The sequence below is a fragment of the Canis lupus genome, chromosome 36 (assembly GCF_003254725.2).
Source record: "Canis lupus dingo isolate Sandy chromosome 36, ASM325472v2, whole genome shotgun sequence".
In the NCBI taxonomy this organism is placed as follows: domain Eukaryota; kingdom Metazoa; phylum Chordata; class Mammalia; order Carnivora; family Canidae; genus Canis; species Canis lupus.
The window spans coordinates 19,316,958-19,334,101 of record NC_064278.1 but is presented as its reverse complement, the minus strand read 5'-3'; the positions used below and the strand labels follow the sequence as shown (position 1 = coordinate 19,334,101).

Below are 17,144 nucleotides of genomic sequence, written 5' to 3'. Positions count from 1 at the left end.
GCCTGCTTCTCCTTCTGCCTATGTCTCTACCTCTCTCTGTGTGTCAATCAGGAATAAATAAATAAAATCTTTTTGAAAAATAAAACACTTAGCTTTATTGTATGACACATTTTTACCCCTGCTAGTTAATGATTATGTTCCTGATTTGTGCATAACAATAATCCAAAAACTTCTTTGGACAAATCTATCATTTTTAGTCAGCAAATTATTTTTGGTTCTTGGTTATTAAATCTTACTAACATATCTAGCACATTTGGCCTATAGCGAGTGCACTCATTATTAATGTTTTAAATAGCACATAATAGTTTATTGTGTGGGCAACATGCTAAGTGAGATATTCTGCAAAGTTGGAGATACAGAAGGCTATTTCTTGAGACATCAGATCTGGCTGGCTGGGTCCTGGAAAGCAGACTAAATTCATCAGCTGGCTCCACTCCAGCTCTGCAGGGCTTGAAGCTTCTGGGCAGGAAAACAGGCAGAAAAGCTGCATTGTGGGTGCCCCCAAGTGGGTACATTTTGATGTGCATGTTGAAGATTTTCTGGTCAGCTCTTCTCATATTAGGTCATGTCTGTGAAGTATTTTTAAGGATGATAAAAGCTATTAAAGTATATATGTTTTTCAGCATACGTGTCTTATTATATATTATCAGCTGAAGCAATACTTAATGAATCAGATTATCACAAATCATTTATTTTCAAGCAAATATAAGAAAAATTTCAAGTTATGCTGCCTTTTAAAAGTTTGGGATAGAAAAAGGATGGACTTTAGTGTCAGACAAAACTTCACTTTGAACTCTTCGTCCCTAATAAATTGTGTATCCTTGGGCAATCCACTTACCCTCATTATTAAACTGGGAGTTAAGAGTATTTGAAAGGGGTTGCCTGGGTGGCTCAGCAGTTGAGCATCTGCCTTTGGCTCAGGGTAGGATCCCAGGGTCCAGGATCAAGTCCCACATGGGGCTCCTTGTGGGGACCCTGCTTCGACCTCTTCCTGTGCCTCTGCCTCTCTCTCTGTATCTCTCATGAATAAATAAATAAAATCTTTTTTTTAAAAAAAGAGTATTTGAAAGAAACTTACCTGATGGAGCTATTTTAGATAAGACAATGCATTTAATGTGATACGGAGAGTGTCTAGCACATTATAAGTGCTTAATAAAGTATCATTTATCATTTTTTTCCTGTAAACAATATTATTTGATTTATATATGCAAAGTAAAATATTTTTATTGAGATTATTTGAAATTCTAGGAGTTCCTGAAAAGTTTTTCAATGAAACTCATCTCTTGCTTAAATTAGCAATTTATGACTTATGACTGAGAACTAAACAATGTGTATGATTATAGTAGTGAAAAAGAGTGAGGTTAACCTGTAGTCCTTAAAATTGCCAATGTCATGAGAGACAAAGAAGAAATAAGAAATATTCTAGATTATAACAGGTTATGAGACACAACTAAGTACAATATGTAATTCTGGACTGGATCCTGTATTAGAGGGACAAAATTCTATAAAGGACCTTACTGGGACAACAGATGAAAGTAGAATGTGGACTGCAGATTGAATAAAAATATTTTATCAGAGTTAAATTTCCTGAATTTGGGATCCCTGGGTGGCGCAGCGGGTTGGCGCCTGCCTTTGGCCCAGGGCGCGATCCTGGAGACCGGGGATCGAATCCCACGTCGGGCTCTCGGTGCATGGAGCCTGCTTCTCTCTCTCTGCCTCTCTCTCTCTCTCTCTCTCTCTCTCTGTGACTATCATAAATAAATTTAAAAAAGTAAAAATAAAAAAAATAAATTTCCTGAATTTGATAGGTAAACTGTGATGACAGAATCTATCTTCATGGTTGTATAGTTGACATATAACGTTATATTAGTCTCAGGTGTATAGCATAATGATGCGATATTTGTATATAGAGCATCTCATCTTCTTATTCTTAAGAAATATACATAGAAATATTAAGGGGCATGATGCATGCAACCTACTCTCAAATAGTTCAGAAAAATGTGTACTATGTGTGCATGCACATATAGATAATAGATGTCTATGACTATAGACAACTCTATACATATGCTCTGTGTGTGCATATCTACAGACAGAATAAGAATATGAAAAAGTATAGAAAATGGTAAAAATTGATGAATCAGGACAGAAGAATAATAGTAATAGTAATAGCTGCTCTCTTTTTGCAATATTTAAAGTTTAACAATCTAGGTTTAAATATTTTATACAAAAATTTGAGAAGACACTGAAGTAGTCCCCTCAAAAAATATCTGGTAGGAGCAGCTGAGTGGTCCAGTCGGTGAAGTGTCCGACTCTTGATTTTGGCTCAGGGTCATGATCTCAGGGTCATGAGATTGAGCCCCAGTCAGCCTCTGCACTTAGCATGGAATCTGCTTAAGATTGTCTCTCTCCCCCTCCTTCTGCCCCTCCCCTCTACTCTTTCTCTCTCCCTCTCCCTCTCCCTCTCTTGAAAAAAAAAAAAAACACACAAAAATCTGGTAACTAGTATTTGAGACAAACCCACGAAATTAGTGCAAATTATTTGGCAAATTATGCTACATGTTAAAGGAACGTCTACTCTCTAAAGATCACTGGACTATATTAACTAATTCTTTTTTAAATTGAGAATTAAGGCATATGTGTTTTTCATGAGGAAGAAAAATTATGAGCTGTAAGAGCTCAAAGGGACCTCAGAAATCACCTGATCCAGGCTTCTTTCAAAAACAGAAAATCATTCAGAGTTCCCTAAAGATACAGCACCTACTTTTAATCTACAGGTTAAATCACTTGATATTCATTTCCTGATGATTTAAATGATATATAACTCATTATTCTGAAGTCTATAAAGAGAAAGAATCAACTATTTATTCCGTCTTGTCTGTCCTAACTGTAATATAAGGAAATAAAAATAGATGATATGGGAAAGCTCTTCTTTATAGAATAATTTGAGCTAATAAATGAATAAGAAATGATAGAAAAAGAATATTGTCATACTTCAATCCTAAGGAATAATGGATCTCAGAAGTAATCATAAATGACTGCTAAAATCATCAAGTAAAAAGCTGATGGGAAACTTTATAAACTTTATTGAGGCTGACCTCAATGATCAATTTTTTTTAAAGATTTTATTTATTTGAGGGATCCCTGGGTGGCGCAGCAGTTTGGCGCCTGCCTTTGGCCCAGGGTGCGATCCTGGAGACCCGGGATCGAATCCAACGTCAGGCTCTCGGTGCGTGGAGCCTGCTTCTCCCTCTGCCTATGTCTCTGCCTCTCTGTCTCTCTCTCTGTGTGACTATCATTAAAAAAAAAAAAAAAGATTTTATTTATTTGAGAGAGAAAGAGTGAGTGAGAGAGAGAGATCACAAGCAGGGAGGAAGGGCAGAGAGAGAATCAGACTCCTCACTGAGCAGGGAGCCCAACGCAGGACTAGATCTCAGGACCCTGGGACCATGACCTGAACCAAAGGCAAACACCCAACCAACTGAGCCACTCAGGCACCCACATTGATCAATTTTTTTAATATCAGAAAAAAGACAGCCAGACATTATGTATCTCCTAAATGATGCACATAAGAAGTACTCAACACCACCTGTAAAAGGTATTTTAAGAAGAAAAAAAGCTGACCAAGCCTTTAGATCCATCTATCAATTTATAGAAAGTATAGAGTTCAGATGAACACGTTAAATGACACCATGAGGATAAAATTAGCAAAATCCAGAATGTGGAAAATTCTATATGCTAAACAACCAAGTTTCTTCAACTAATAAATCTGAAAGAAGAGTGAAGGAGAATCTACAGGTTAAAACAGACTTAAAAGACATTGTATAACTAATTACAATGCATAGAACTTGTACAGATTCTTCACTTTAACCAACCGTTAATATTATGAAACAATCAGGAATATCTGAACACTGAATGCATAATTTGGTGATATTGAGAAGTTATTGTTAGATACTTAAGGTATAATAATGGTATTGTGCTTATGTTTTTCAGGAAAGAGTCCTTATAGAAACTCACACTTAAACATTCATAATTTAAATGTTATAACTTCTGGGGGCACCTGGGTGGCTCAGTCAGTTAAGTGTCTGCATTCAGCTCAGGTCATGATCCCAGTGTCTGGGGATCCAGCCTCACACAGGGCTTCTGCTCAGTGGGGAGCTTGCTTCTCCCTCCCCTACTCCCCCTCCTTGTGCACTCTGTCAAATAAATGAATAAAATCTTTTAAAATGTTTTAAATGAATCTTTAAAAATAAATAATGTTATGACTTCTAAAATTTGTTTCAAAATCATATGGAGTAGACATGGAAAGAAGTGGTTGAGAGGAAGAATAAAAGATATGAGACCATCTGCTAACTGTTGAAGTTGGGTGATGGGTGGGAATCAATATACAATTCTCTTTACTTATGAATGTGTTTGAAATTTCCATTATAAAGCTTTAAGGATTATTTTTTTAAAGATTTTATTTATTTATTCATGAGAGACACGGGGGGGGGGGGAGGGGGGCGGGGAGGGCAGAGACACAGGCAGAGGGAGGAGCAGGCTCCATGCAGGGAGCTCAACATGGGACTCGATCCCAGGTCTCCAAGATCACGCCCTGGGAGGAAGGCAGGCACTAAACCGCTGAACCACCCAGAGATCCCCTTAAGGATTATTTTTAAAAGATTGAAGTAGCTATGTGTTTACTGAAATTGAAATACTACTAATACATACATTTTTTGAAAAATCAAAGTACAACTTGTTTGTTTTTTATTATGGCAAAATATATATGTAATTTACCATTTTAATCATTTTTAAAAGATTTTATTTGAGAGACACCCCCCATTTTAAACATTTTTAAGTGTATAATTTTTAAGCAACAGTAAGTACATTCACATGTTCTACAACCATCATCACTATCCATTTCCAGAACTTTTCAACATCTGAAACAGAAACTCTGTACCCATTAAACAATAATTCCCCATTTTCCCTCCCCTCAGCTCCTGCTAGCCTCTATCCTATTTTCTGTCTCTATAAATTTGCCTATTCTAAATACAACATATGGGTGCCTGGGTGGCACAGTCAGCTAAGCACCTGCCTTTGTCGTGGGTCATGATCCCAGGGTCCCAGGGATGGAGCCCACTGTTGGGCTCTGCTCAGTGGGGAGCCTGCTTCTACCCCACCCTCTGTGATTTCTCACTCTTGCTCTCTTTCAAATAAATAGATAAAATCTTTATTTTTTTAAAAGATTTTATTTATTTATTCATAGAGACGGAGAGAGAGAGAGAGGCAGAGGCACAGGCAGAGGGAGAAGCAGGCTCCATGAAGGGAGCCTGACGCGGGACCGATCCAGGGTCTCCAGGATCACGCCCTGGACCGCAGGTGGCGCTAAACCGCTGCACCACCTGGGCTGCCCTAGATAAAATCTTTAAAAAATAAATAAGAATAGCACATAAATAGAATTGTACAATATTTATCCTTTGGCATTATTTCACTTAGCATGTTTCCAAGATTCATTCATGTTTTAGCACATATCAGAATTTCATTCCATCTTAAGGCTGAATAATATCCCATTGTGTGTATACTGCATTTTGCTTATCCATTCATTTATTGGTGGACATTTGTGTTGTTTCCTCCTTTTGGCTATTGTGAATAATGCTGCTGTGAACACTAGTGCACAAGTTGTCTGCTTGAGTACCTGCTTTCAATTCTTTTGAGCGTATACCTAGAAGTGGAATTGCTGATCATATAATTATCTGTTTAACTTTTTGAGGATCCATCACACTGTCTTCATCAACAGCTGCACCAGGTCGCATTCCTACCAGCAATGCACAAGGAGTCTGGTTTTTCTACATTTTTGCCAACAGTTGTTATTTTCCTTTTTTAAAATAATAGCCATTCTAATAGATGTGAAGTTGTATGTCATTTGATTTGCATTTCCCTTGTGACTGGTGATGTTGCACAACTTTTCACGTGCTTATTGACCATTTGTATATCTTGTTTGGAGAAACACCTATTCCTTTGTCCATTTTTTTTTTTAATTTATTTATTTATTTATTTTTTATTTTTTATTTTTTTTTATTTATGATAGTCACACACACACACACAGAGAGAGAGAGAGAGAGAGAGAGAGAGGCAGAGACACAGGCAGAGGGAGAAGCAGGCTCCATGCACCGGGAGCCCGACGTGGGATTTGATCCTGGGTCTCCAGGATCGCGCCCTGGGCCAAAGGCAGGCGCCAAACCGCTGCGCCACCCAGGGATCCCCTTTTGTCCATTTTTTAATTGGGTTGTTTGGGATTTTTCATCGTGTAGTTGTAGGAGTTCTTTACATATTCTAGATATTAATCCCTTAACAAATATGTGATTTGTAAATATTTTCTTCTGTTTTGTGGGGTATCTTTTCACTCTCTTGACAGTGTCCTTTGATGCACAAAATTTTTAATTTTGATGAAGTCCAATTTACCTATTTTTTTCTCTTGTTGCCTGTGCTTTTGGTGCCATATGCACGAAATCATTGCCAAATCCAGTATCATAAAAATTTTCCCTTATATTTTCTCCTAAAAGTTTTATAGTTTTAGATCTTACATTTAGGTCTTTAATCCATTCTGAGTTAATGTTTGTACATGGTATAAGGTTAAGAGTCCAACTATTTCACATTTAGTTACCAAATTTGCCCAATACTATTTGTTAAAAAAAAAGACAAATTTTTATTAAAATTTTAAACTATATTCATACACTTTCATGTAAAAACATAGTGAAAGATCTGGCTATATATATATATTTCCTTTTTTTTTTTTTTTTTAAAGTAGGTTCCACACCCAATGTGGAGCTCAAACTCATGACCCAGAGGTCAAGAATCACATGTTTTACCGAATGAACCAATCAGGCACTCCTACACTATATTGTTAGTACTAATTACTTCTGGGAAGGAAAATAATTTGGGGAGGATAATATATAAGAGCTACAGTTTTTGCTCTATATAATTTTATATTTTTAAGATTATTTTGTTAAGTCTGTGTTCACATATTACTCACATAATTTTTAAAAGGTAGCTCTAGTGGGGTATTTTTCCTGTTTTTAAGAGAAAGTTGATTGGCTGTTGAAGCATGGGACAAGTAGGCCAACGGTTGATATTTGGCAAGCTAGAGGGCCAAATTAAATAAAAAAGGCTGAGGCTGAATTGCAGCGTGGGAAGAAATTAGCAGATCTCAAGGGTAATGCTGTTTGTCCAGATAATCTGGCAGTAGCAATAGCAAACAGAGACAGTTAAGAAGACTTGATCCTAGTTCTTAACCTTCCACCTACCCACAATCTTTCACCCTGATTTGTTTTGTTTTTAAGCTTCAGCTGTATTTGGATAGCATATATTTTGCTATTATATGTAAGGGGTAACTAAAGACTTAAGAGATCTCTGTGAACTTTGCCAGACCAAAGCAGCCAAAAATACAAAGAACGTTTTATGTGATGGTTTTTGGAGGATGGGAAGTGGCCTGTTTTGGCTAGACCAGAGAGCTTTAATAGCAGACTGGCAAGAGGGCAGGGGGAAAAATGCTTTTATTTTTTATTTTTATTTTTTGAATGCTTTTAATTTTACATTAATTAGTATGTATCTTATTCTAGAGTTTTCTTTTTTAAGATTTATTTATTTATTTATTCATTAAAGATCCAGTATTAAAGATTTTCCCTTATGTTTTCTCCTGAAAGTTTTATGTTTTAGATCTTACATTTAGGTCTTTACTCCATTCTGAGTTAATGTTTGTACATGGTATAAGGTTAAGAGTCCAACTATTTCACATGTAGTTATCAAGTTTGCCCAATACTACTTGAGACAGACAGACAGACAGACAGAGAGAGGCAGAGACACAGACATGGGCAGAGGGAGAAGCAGGCTCCATGCAGGGAGCCTGGGTTTCCAGGATCATGCCTCCGGCTGAAGGTGGCGCTAAACTGCTGAGCCACCTGGGCTGCCCTATTCTAGAGTTTTCACCAAAGAAATCTCTTTGGAAAATAGTCTCACAATTGTGTATAATAAATTAATAAAATGCTTGTTGAATGTATGACACATGAGTCTGAAGAAGCAATGAAGACAAGTAGACTAGGTAAGAGTAGACTCACTAGTAAGACAGTGACCTAAATAGGATTTCAGTGGGGGAAGAAAAGAAAGGAATACATGGGACCTGCTGCCCAGTAAGTGCCTGAACAAGACCCCTGAATAGTCAAGAAATGTGAATATAGAAGCCTATGACTTTTACACTCTAGTGAGCTATCAATGAAACTAATTCATCACTGGACTGACACTGTCTCACATTTCTTGGCGCTCCCTCTGTTCCCATTCTGGCTAACACCCTATCGTTGATGACTCTCTTCTAGCTGCCCTCTTCCTACAGGGTTTTATACCCTAAGAGCAACATGGAGGCCAACCTAGAGAGATATTCCTAGCTCTTCTCCTAGAAGTCAGTGTGGTTCTGAAAGTATTCCATTGCTTTATGCTCAACAGCATTTCAGCAATATTATACATCAGCTTCTGGTATCTACCTATCCAGAGATACCAATCTTCCCTTCTGATACACTTCTGTCCATTCACCTGGCTCTTTTCCTATCCTCCCATATTTTAGGTGCCCTGAATGGACCTGGTCCTATGACCTAGCCAGCCAACTAGTCTAGTATACCTTCTATGCTCTTGGAGATCATGCCATCATTTGTCAGAGCACACCCCTGCTGCTGCTTATCTCCCTGGCCTTGTACTAAACTGAGATCTATTATGAATGACCCATCCCATACAATGCCAGGCAGTTCAGCTGCCTGAATCCCAAAATTACGTCCTCACCCCATCTTTGATTTGTCCCTCCAGGTTGATAACCTGTGACTGGAATCAGACAAGAATTTGACTATATTAGTTTCCTGTGGTTGCTACCACTGGGCCAACTACCACAAACACAAATTCTTTTCTCTTTTGGAGGGACAGAATGCTGAAATGGGTCTTACTGGGCTGCACAGAGTCATGATAATCCAAAATTCAAAAGAAAATGAAGTATTACTTAGCATGGTACACTTGTACCATACGAAAACCTTGCAATTCCCAAAATTGATGTAAGACCCTATATGTATCACACAGCACTAAGACTAGGAATATGGCCCTTTAAGACTAGGGCTAGAATAGCAGAAAAGTTTGACAAGCAAGAGTCTTCTCATACATCTTGTTAGTGTTGCAAAACTTCTTATCTCTTAACACTAAGCTGAATATCTGGGTCCACTGAATACAGATGGATTTAATTTCTTAAAGGAGAATAGGACATATAATTGTAATTGATTATCTTAAAAAGTAGCTGAAATTGACATAATGCCTTATAATCACAAAAAACTCTAGCCAAGATATAGATGAGGTATACGCACGTGCACACATATATAGTGCTTTAAAACAAAGATAGTCTGGGGCACCTGGAGACTCGGTCAGTTAAGTGCCCGACTGGTGATTTCACTGAGGTCATGAGCTCATGGGTTGGAAGATGGACCTCCAGGTTCTATGGGAAGTCTGCTTGAGATTCTCTCCCTCTACTCCTCCACCCACTCACTTGTGCATGCACATACACTCTAAAATAAATAAACTTTTTTAAAAAACTAAAACAGGAAAAAAAAAAAACTAAAACAGGGATAGCCTTCCATAGACAGATTAAAGTCATGTATAATTTAAAAAGCATTGTGTCAGGCTATCTCCAAGCCCATCACCAAGAACTAAAAGTCAACATTTAATAATGCTTCCTTGGGACACCTGGCTGATTCAGTCAGTAGAGCATGTGACTCCTGATCTCAGGGTTGTAAATTCAAGTCCCATGTTGCGTATGGAGATTACTAAAAAATAAAATATTTAAAACATAATAATAATAATGCTTCCCTTTGGGTTAATTAATGCAAATACCACAGACTGGATGATGTAATGTATTTTATCAATGATTGTGAATTTTTTTTAAAGATTTTATTTATTTATTCATGAGAGACACAGAGGCAGAGACATAGGCAGAGAGAGAAGCAGGCTGCCCAGGGAGATTCAATCCCAGGACACTGGGATCACAACCTCAGCCTAAGGCAGATGCTCAACCACTGAGCCATGAAAGGTGCCCAATAATTGTGAATTATTAAAACTTTCCTAACTTACGGGTTTTAAAATGTTAAAGAAATTCCCACTTATGGTAACTTCTCAAATAAATACAGTGGTATGTGAAGAAAAAGTTAACAGTTTCTCCCTTCCTTCCCCAACCTCGTTGCTCAAAATTTACTGAGTCTCTATTAATGGGCCAAGGGTGTTCTAGACTCTGTGGTCTATAGGAATGAACAAAATAAGGTCCTTGCAGCCATGGACTTAGAGACTGATGAGAAAGTCAAACAAATAATGGTAGTAGCATTAAGTGTTATAAAGAAATATAAAGATATGTAAGGAATTCAGAAAGGCCTCTCTTAATAGGAGACTTGAGCAAAGACTTGAACAAAGTAGACTCCTAAACCAATTGAATATACAGCGGGAGGTGGTCCATGCTAAAGGAACCAACGTGCAGCTCTCTGAGGTGGAATATGGTTGGCGTGTTGGAGGAATAGCAAAGAGACCAGCACACATAAAGTGGAGTGATCAAGGAGCTATCTTTTTATCCAACTATAGAAACTCTTTGTATTTACCCTATGTACTTATGATATCAGCTAGACACAGTTAAATTTATCTATTTCATTTACTTTCAATTATTTAGGGATTTTTAAAACTTTACGTTCATAAATGGTTTGCATAGTTCCAAAGTCAAATCTACAAAGCAAAGTATATTCAAAGAAGTCTGGCTTCTATTATTATTTCCTCCACCCTATTTCTTCTCCCATGAGTAACCATCTATGAACCTTTTAGTTTTTAAATATAGGAAATACGTTTGTAATTCCACTTCTTAGATGCATTAACTTTTTAGATGCATTGACATCCACCACCACCCCTGCCCTACCTACCTTCTGAGGTAAATGCTAGTATAGTGTAAAAATATGGAATATTTGAGTTTATGTATTGTCCTTGAATAGGGACCGTGTTAATCTTCTCTATCATTATAATGCTGGTATATGTGCTGCTGAAGCAAGCACTAAAAGATTAATATTTTCCGTGGATAAGGGTTCAGAAGCTGGACACTGGCTGGAGAGAGATGGCTTCAGTAGGTGCTGCCATGGAAAAACTTGCATAGTCTCTTGTCACTATGAAGATACCAGGTGCTTGCAGAAAGAGCAAGTTTCTCTGAATGGACCAAAGGCAATGAAAAAAGAAGTGGAAGGGAACTGCAGATAGACATTGCCTACTTCACAACTTGCTTCAGTTTATGTTCCATTCCTGCCAATATTAAGTTGTATCAGAGAATGGATCAGTAAAGGGCTTTAATGTTTTGGTTTTTCAATTAATTTATTAAGCACATGAGATTATAAACACAGAGTCCTTCAAAAGCACATAAAAATGTTTGAACAAACTCATGTCACAAATCAAAAAATATTCTTCAGTTTCTCTTAGATTGAATTTTGCAATACTAGAAAGAAAAGGCATTCTAGAGGTCATCCTAATTTGTCCAAAGAGACTAATATCTTCGTCAAAAGAGAAAAAAAATTATTTCATATTACTTTGTATATACTAAGCCCTTATATATTGAGCAAAAATTTATTAAGTGACTACCATGTTTAACACTCTCTTAGGTGCTATGGGAGACATAAATATGAATTAGACCTAATCCTTGCCCTTGAGAATCTTACCATCTGTGCCAGTTATTAACTTATGACTTCTCAGCTACAAATGCATCCTTCTTTGCTTTACTTCCTTATCTAGAGCTGGACCCTGCAGGCATTGCTGCTTTGATAACTGGCAAAATGTTAGGCTTTCCCAAGAGAGGGCAATGGAAAGATCCTGTAGGGGCAGAGCTGGAGGAAATGACTTTTCTTTCTTCTGGTCGGAGCCCATGGGTTGGTTTGCAAGAGAGGTCTGGTTATGTTCACTTCAGCAGTCTTCCTGGTTCACTTGTGACTGGTGTCTCCAGCAAGTTCCTTCACCACAAGTGGACTCTATGTGCCTGTGACAGCCATATCCTCTCCTCTAAATTTCTAAATTCTTCCTTTTTGTTCACTCTTCCTCAGCCAAGGGTAGTAGCTATTCTGACAGTTGTTAGAATCTACTCTATCCTTCTTAGTAGATACCTTTTATTGGTTAACAATCTTTACATTAAGTTTTCTTTGTTCAAATTACTAAAATGGTTCTGTCTGCTGGCTGGTCCCTATCAGACATACCATGGAATAAGGAAAAAAGACAGATCCAAGTTAATGAAAATTCTGTCACGACTATTTCTGCTGTAATCACAGATCAAAGACCAAAAAGCACCAGAGATGTAGATCCATAGCATTATATCTCAGTTTGTGTTGTGTTCAGCTGCATGTAATAGAAGACTGACTTCAGTGGCTTAAACAAATAGAGGCTTTTTCTTGTATAACATGGAATCCATAAATAGTTAATAGCTCTACTCAAAAAAAAAAAGTTTAAGAACTCAATCTCTTTTGGTTTCCAACTTCTCCATCCTTAATGTTTGGTCTGTACTCATGGGTGCAAGATTGTTGCTTTACCACCAGACACCAGATCCATCTTCCAAGCAGGAAAAAAAAAAAGGAAAAGGAAAAAAAAAGAAATGAGCCAGTTAGATCTATATGCTTTGCATGCATTCTTAGAGTCAATACCAAGTAACTTTAACTCACATATCACTGATCATTCTTAACTGTAAGGAAACTTGGGAAGTTCAGTATTTTTTAACCCTGAATGGGGTTCTGTAACTAAGAAAAAAAGGGAGAACATATGTTGGATAGGCAACTAGCTGTATCTGCCACAAATTAAGTGAAAAATGGGTAACTTACTTTATTATTAAAGTACAGTTGACCTGCAATTTTATATTAGTTTCAGGTGTACAACATAGTGATTTGCAAGTCTATACATTCCTCAGGGCTCACCACAGTAAGTGTCGTCACCACCACAATGTCACCACACATTATTATGATATTATTGACTTTATTCCCTATGCTGTGCCTGATGGACAAGAGGTAACAAAGAGACTTGATCTCATAGCCACATACTTATACATTTTCTTCTTATGTAAACACTCTTTGTATATTAATTGTCAACTGTGACATAAAATTGTTTTTTTCTCAATTACTAGCATGTTTTACCAGAAAAAAAAAGGAATAATATTTATTATATTAGTATATTGTTTTCATGTAATTCTTTAATATAAATTTCAGCCTGGACCTGAGTCAGGACCTCTGAAAGGTCATAAAGATATCTTTACTTTTAATTCCTGACTACATCTTTGGAAGCATTTAGTTAATAATCTATTCCATTATACTAGATGGCATGAAAACAACTAAATAATTAGCAAAGTAAGAAAATGAAGATTAAGGACAAATTTCTGCACCAGAAAGTGATTAGTCTAGGCAGACTTGGGAGTGTTAGGTTTTATATAAGGGATACCAAGAAACAGTTTTCTTTCTTTTGTTTTTTATTAAAAATTTTTCTTTATTTGAGAGAGCGATAATGTGAGCATGAGCAGGGAGGGACAGAAGGAGAAGAAGAAGCAGACTCCTTGCTGGGCAGGGAGCCTGATGCACGGCTCGATCCCAGGACCCTGGGATCATGACCTGAGACAAAGGCGGATGTTTAACGAACTGAGCCACCGAGGTGCCCCCCAAGAAATGTTTTCTACATGAATCACCCCATCTTTTTCATCCGTGCTCAAGTCTGTCTCAGTGAGGCTCTTTCTAAACAGGCCAATCTCTTTTCTTAAGCTATTTCCCTTATCAAACACCACACAATTTTGTCCTAAAACAGTTACTAATTTGTATTTTTTTCTAATTTTTTATATACCATAGTTAAATTTTTCATATACCCCAATTATAATGTAAACTCACATTTTCTTGTATACTCACTATGTTCAAAGAGGAGACACAGTATTTATTTGGAGCTCATCTCGATTGAATGATCCTACAGAATTAGCACAGGTTTAGAGGTTTATTTTCATAAAAAAGACAAATTGATAGCAAATTAAGGCCAATAATATGAAACAAAATTTTTATTTTTTTAAAGATTTTATTTATTTGAGTGAAGGAGAGCATAAGCAGGGGGAGGGGCAGAGGCAGAGAAGAGGGAGAAATCCCCCCGACTTTGCAGAGAGACCAACGTTGGGCTCGATCCCAGGACCCTGAGATCATGACCTGATCTGAAGGCAGACGCCTAACCAACTGAGCCACCCAGGCGCCCCTATATGAAACTAATTTTTTAATAATAAAAGCAAAATAGTTTTATAACAAAGCCCAGAATATTTTTAATTCACATTTCTGATTTTGATTTCCACAAATAATACATTTTTAAAAATCCCACGGATGTGAAAATGCTGGTGAAAACTTTACAGGCTGTTAAAATGAAAACTTTCAAAAGCAGACAAGTCAAGCATCTTTCCATGTTTCCCAGTTAGAGCTGCCTTATGATTGTTTTAACAATAACAACCCTACTCCACCCCAAATTTCAAGGGAAGAGGAGTCAGTGCACAAGACATGTGCTTCTATCTGTTTTGCTCTGAGTTATGCCTGGAATTCTGAACTGAAACTGCCTACGTTATGATGATGCTGCCTCCTGATTATTTTTAAAAAATGTTTACTTTAAAAAGTAAAAAAGGGGCACCTGGCTGACTCAGTTGGTGGAGCATGAAGCTCTTGATCTCAGTCATGGATTCGAGACCCATGTTCGAAGTAGAGATTACTCAAAAAAAAAACAAAACAAAACAAAAACATGCTGCCTCCACATAGGTCTCAAAGGAAGAGTGGATATTTTGAGGAGAATATCTTCTGTCTCAGTTATCTTGCTGTGTAACAAACCATCCTAAAACTTAGTAGCGTCAAACAATAACCTTTCATTGCTCTTGATTCTGTGGGTCAAGAATTTAGACAAGGCTCACTTCTATTCCATGTAGTATTGGCCGGGAAGACTTGATTAAAGCTAGAGAACCCAACATGGCCTCATTCATGTATCCAGGGCACCTTAGTTCTCTTTTATGAGACTTTTTTTTTTTTCTGTCCAGAAGGTTTCTTAGCACTCATGTTGTCTAACTCATGTTTCCTGATATGATGATTGGCTTCCAAGGAGAAAATGAAAACAAGGAGACCTCTTTCTAGTCCATAAGTCACACAGTGTCACTTCTCTGGGTTAAAGCAAGTCATAAGATTAGCCCAGATTTAAGAAGGGAAATAGACTCCATTGCTTGATGAGTGGCAAAGTCACATCGCAATGTTGCATTTACATTGGGATAGGATTTTCCATACTTTTCTTTACCACCCCATTCCTTCCTTCTCCATGCCATCTTCACTCAGGTTTATCAGATACTACCAAACTATGATGTCATCACTGAAGATGATCATGTCCCAGGTGCCTGGGTGATTCAGTCAATTGAGCATCTGACTCTTGATTTTGGCTCAGGTTGTGTTCTAAAGGCCATGATATCCATCCCTCAATGGGCTCCAAGCTCAGTGTGGAGTCTGCTTGTCCCCCTCCTCCCACTTGCACTCCTGCTGGCACATGTGCATGTGCACACCCACTCTCTCTTTCAAATAAATGAATAAGTAAAATCTTATTTTAAAAAAGATGATTGTCTCTATTACTTAAGAAAAAAATGTAGACAGAACTGAATACTTCAAAAGAAGTCCCTGGAACATCTTTATGGTCTCACTTTACTCCTCTCAGAAGATGCCATTTTTCTTCAAACTTCTTCAGCACAAATATCTAGCCTCTATCAACATGGGTTGGTGTCACTCAAGATCCACTTTGTTACACACACACACACACACACACACACACACACGAGCCATTCTCACAGGTAGCACCATCTGTTCTTTGAACATCTAATATTCTTTGTAAATATTTAAACTCTGATAGAATTGTCTCCTCTTCTAGGCCAGTTCACCTGCTTATTGACATACTAACAGTGAAAGCCTGGACTTAGACTGCACCTCTCCCTGTCATAGGTACCTAGCCCATGTGCACCCTGGAAGTGATCCTCTTAGGGATCCCAGCTTCTCTCCTGCCTCCTCTTCCTATTCAACAGTTACTGCTACTGATTCATGGCTGAAGAGAGAAGAACTTTCCTTAAACCATCTCTGTACACAAATCCAATCAGTATACTTTTTCACTTATAAAGATCTATTATTGAAGTATAGGATGTGTGGTGGTTAATTTTGGGTCAACTTGACTGGCCATGGGGTACCTAAATTTAATATTATCTCTGAGTGTTTCTGGATGAGACTAGCTTTTGAATCAGTGGACTCGGTAAAGTAGACTTTACCACCCAGTGGTGGGTGGGCATCATCCAATCCATTGAGGGTCTGAATAGAACAAAAGGCAGAGGAAAGGCAGCCCAGGCGGCTCAGCAGTTTTAGCACCACCTTCAGCCCAGGACCTGATCCTGGAGTCCTGGGATCGAGTCCCATGTCAGGCTCCCTACACAGAGCCTGCTTCTCTCTCTGCCTGTGTCTCTGTCTCTCTCTCTCTCATGAATAAATAAAATCTTTTTAAAAAATTAAAAGACAGAGGAAGAAAGAATTTGTCCCTTTTTCCCCATCTCATTGTTGAGTTAGAACATCTCATCTCATCTCTGGGTTGATGAGACTGGGAATTATACTGTTTGTCTCCCTAGTTCTCAGGCCTTCTGACTTTGACTGAATTATATCACTGGCTTTCCTGGGTCTCCAGCTTGGAAACAGCAGATCCTGGGGCTTCTTGGCTTCCATAGCCACATGTTCTAATTCTTCATAATAAATACACAGATAAATCAATAATTAGGCGATCTCCTACTGGTTCTGGTTCTCTGGAGAATGCTGATGAACGCAGGACATTATTTAGTCTACTTTAGACATCACAGGACATTACATACTTCAGGTAAGAACTGAGTACTTGAGAAAATAATCTCTCTTCGAACTGCACATGTGAATTCAATTCAATTGAATTCAATTCAATTATGTCTATTTTATGGGCTAAAGCTTGAGCCTAAAATGATTAGCTTTCACATGATTTTGAACCATTTGCATTTGAAGTTGGATCAGGGACAAATTCTTATTCATTCTTCATGTTTCAGTTCTGAG

At 37.7% G+C, this 17,144-nt stretch overlaps 1 long non-coding RNA gene and 1 other non-coding gene across 9 annotated transcripts in view; both read right to left on the bottom strand.

The window, feature by feature from the left end:
* Positions 1–276: 276 nt before the first annotated feature.
* LOC112668137 (uncharacterized) overlaps positions 277–17,144 on the bottom strand; it is a 103,175-nt gene continuing 86,307 nt past the window's right edge. For 4 of the 8 annotated variants that reach the window (XR_003141497.3, XR_004803985.2, XR_003141495.3 and 1 more), the window contains 3 exons: positions 13,944–13,998; positions 11,736–12,612; positions 277–569 (listed from right to left, as the gene is read on the bottom strand). This is a non-coding gene — a long non-coding RNA (uncharacterized LOC112668137). Of the gene's footprint in view, positions 570–10,955; positions 11,326–11,735; positions 12,613–13,943; positions 13,999–17,144 lie in introns of all 8 variants that reach the window. The other 4 variants (XR_004803984.2, XR_004803989.2, XR_003141496.3 and 1 more) reach the window with 4 other exon arrangements.
* Positions 10,983–11,084, bottom strand: LOC112668311 (U6 spliceosomal RNA). Its single transcript, XR_003141642.1, has one exon. It is a non-coding gene; the product is annotated as a U6 spliceosomal RNA (small nuclear RNA).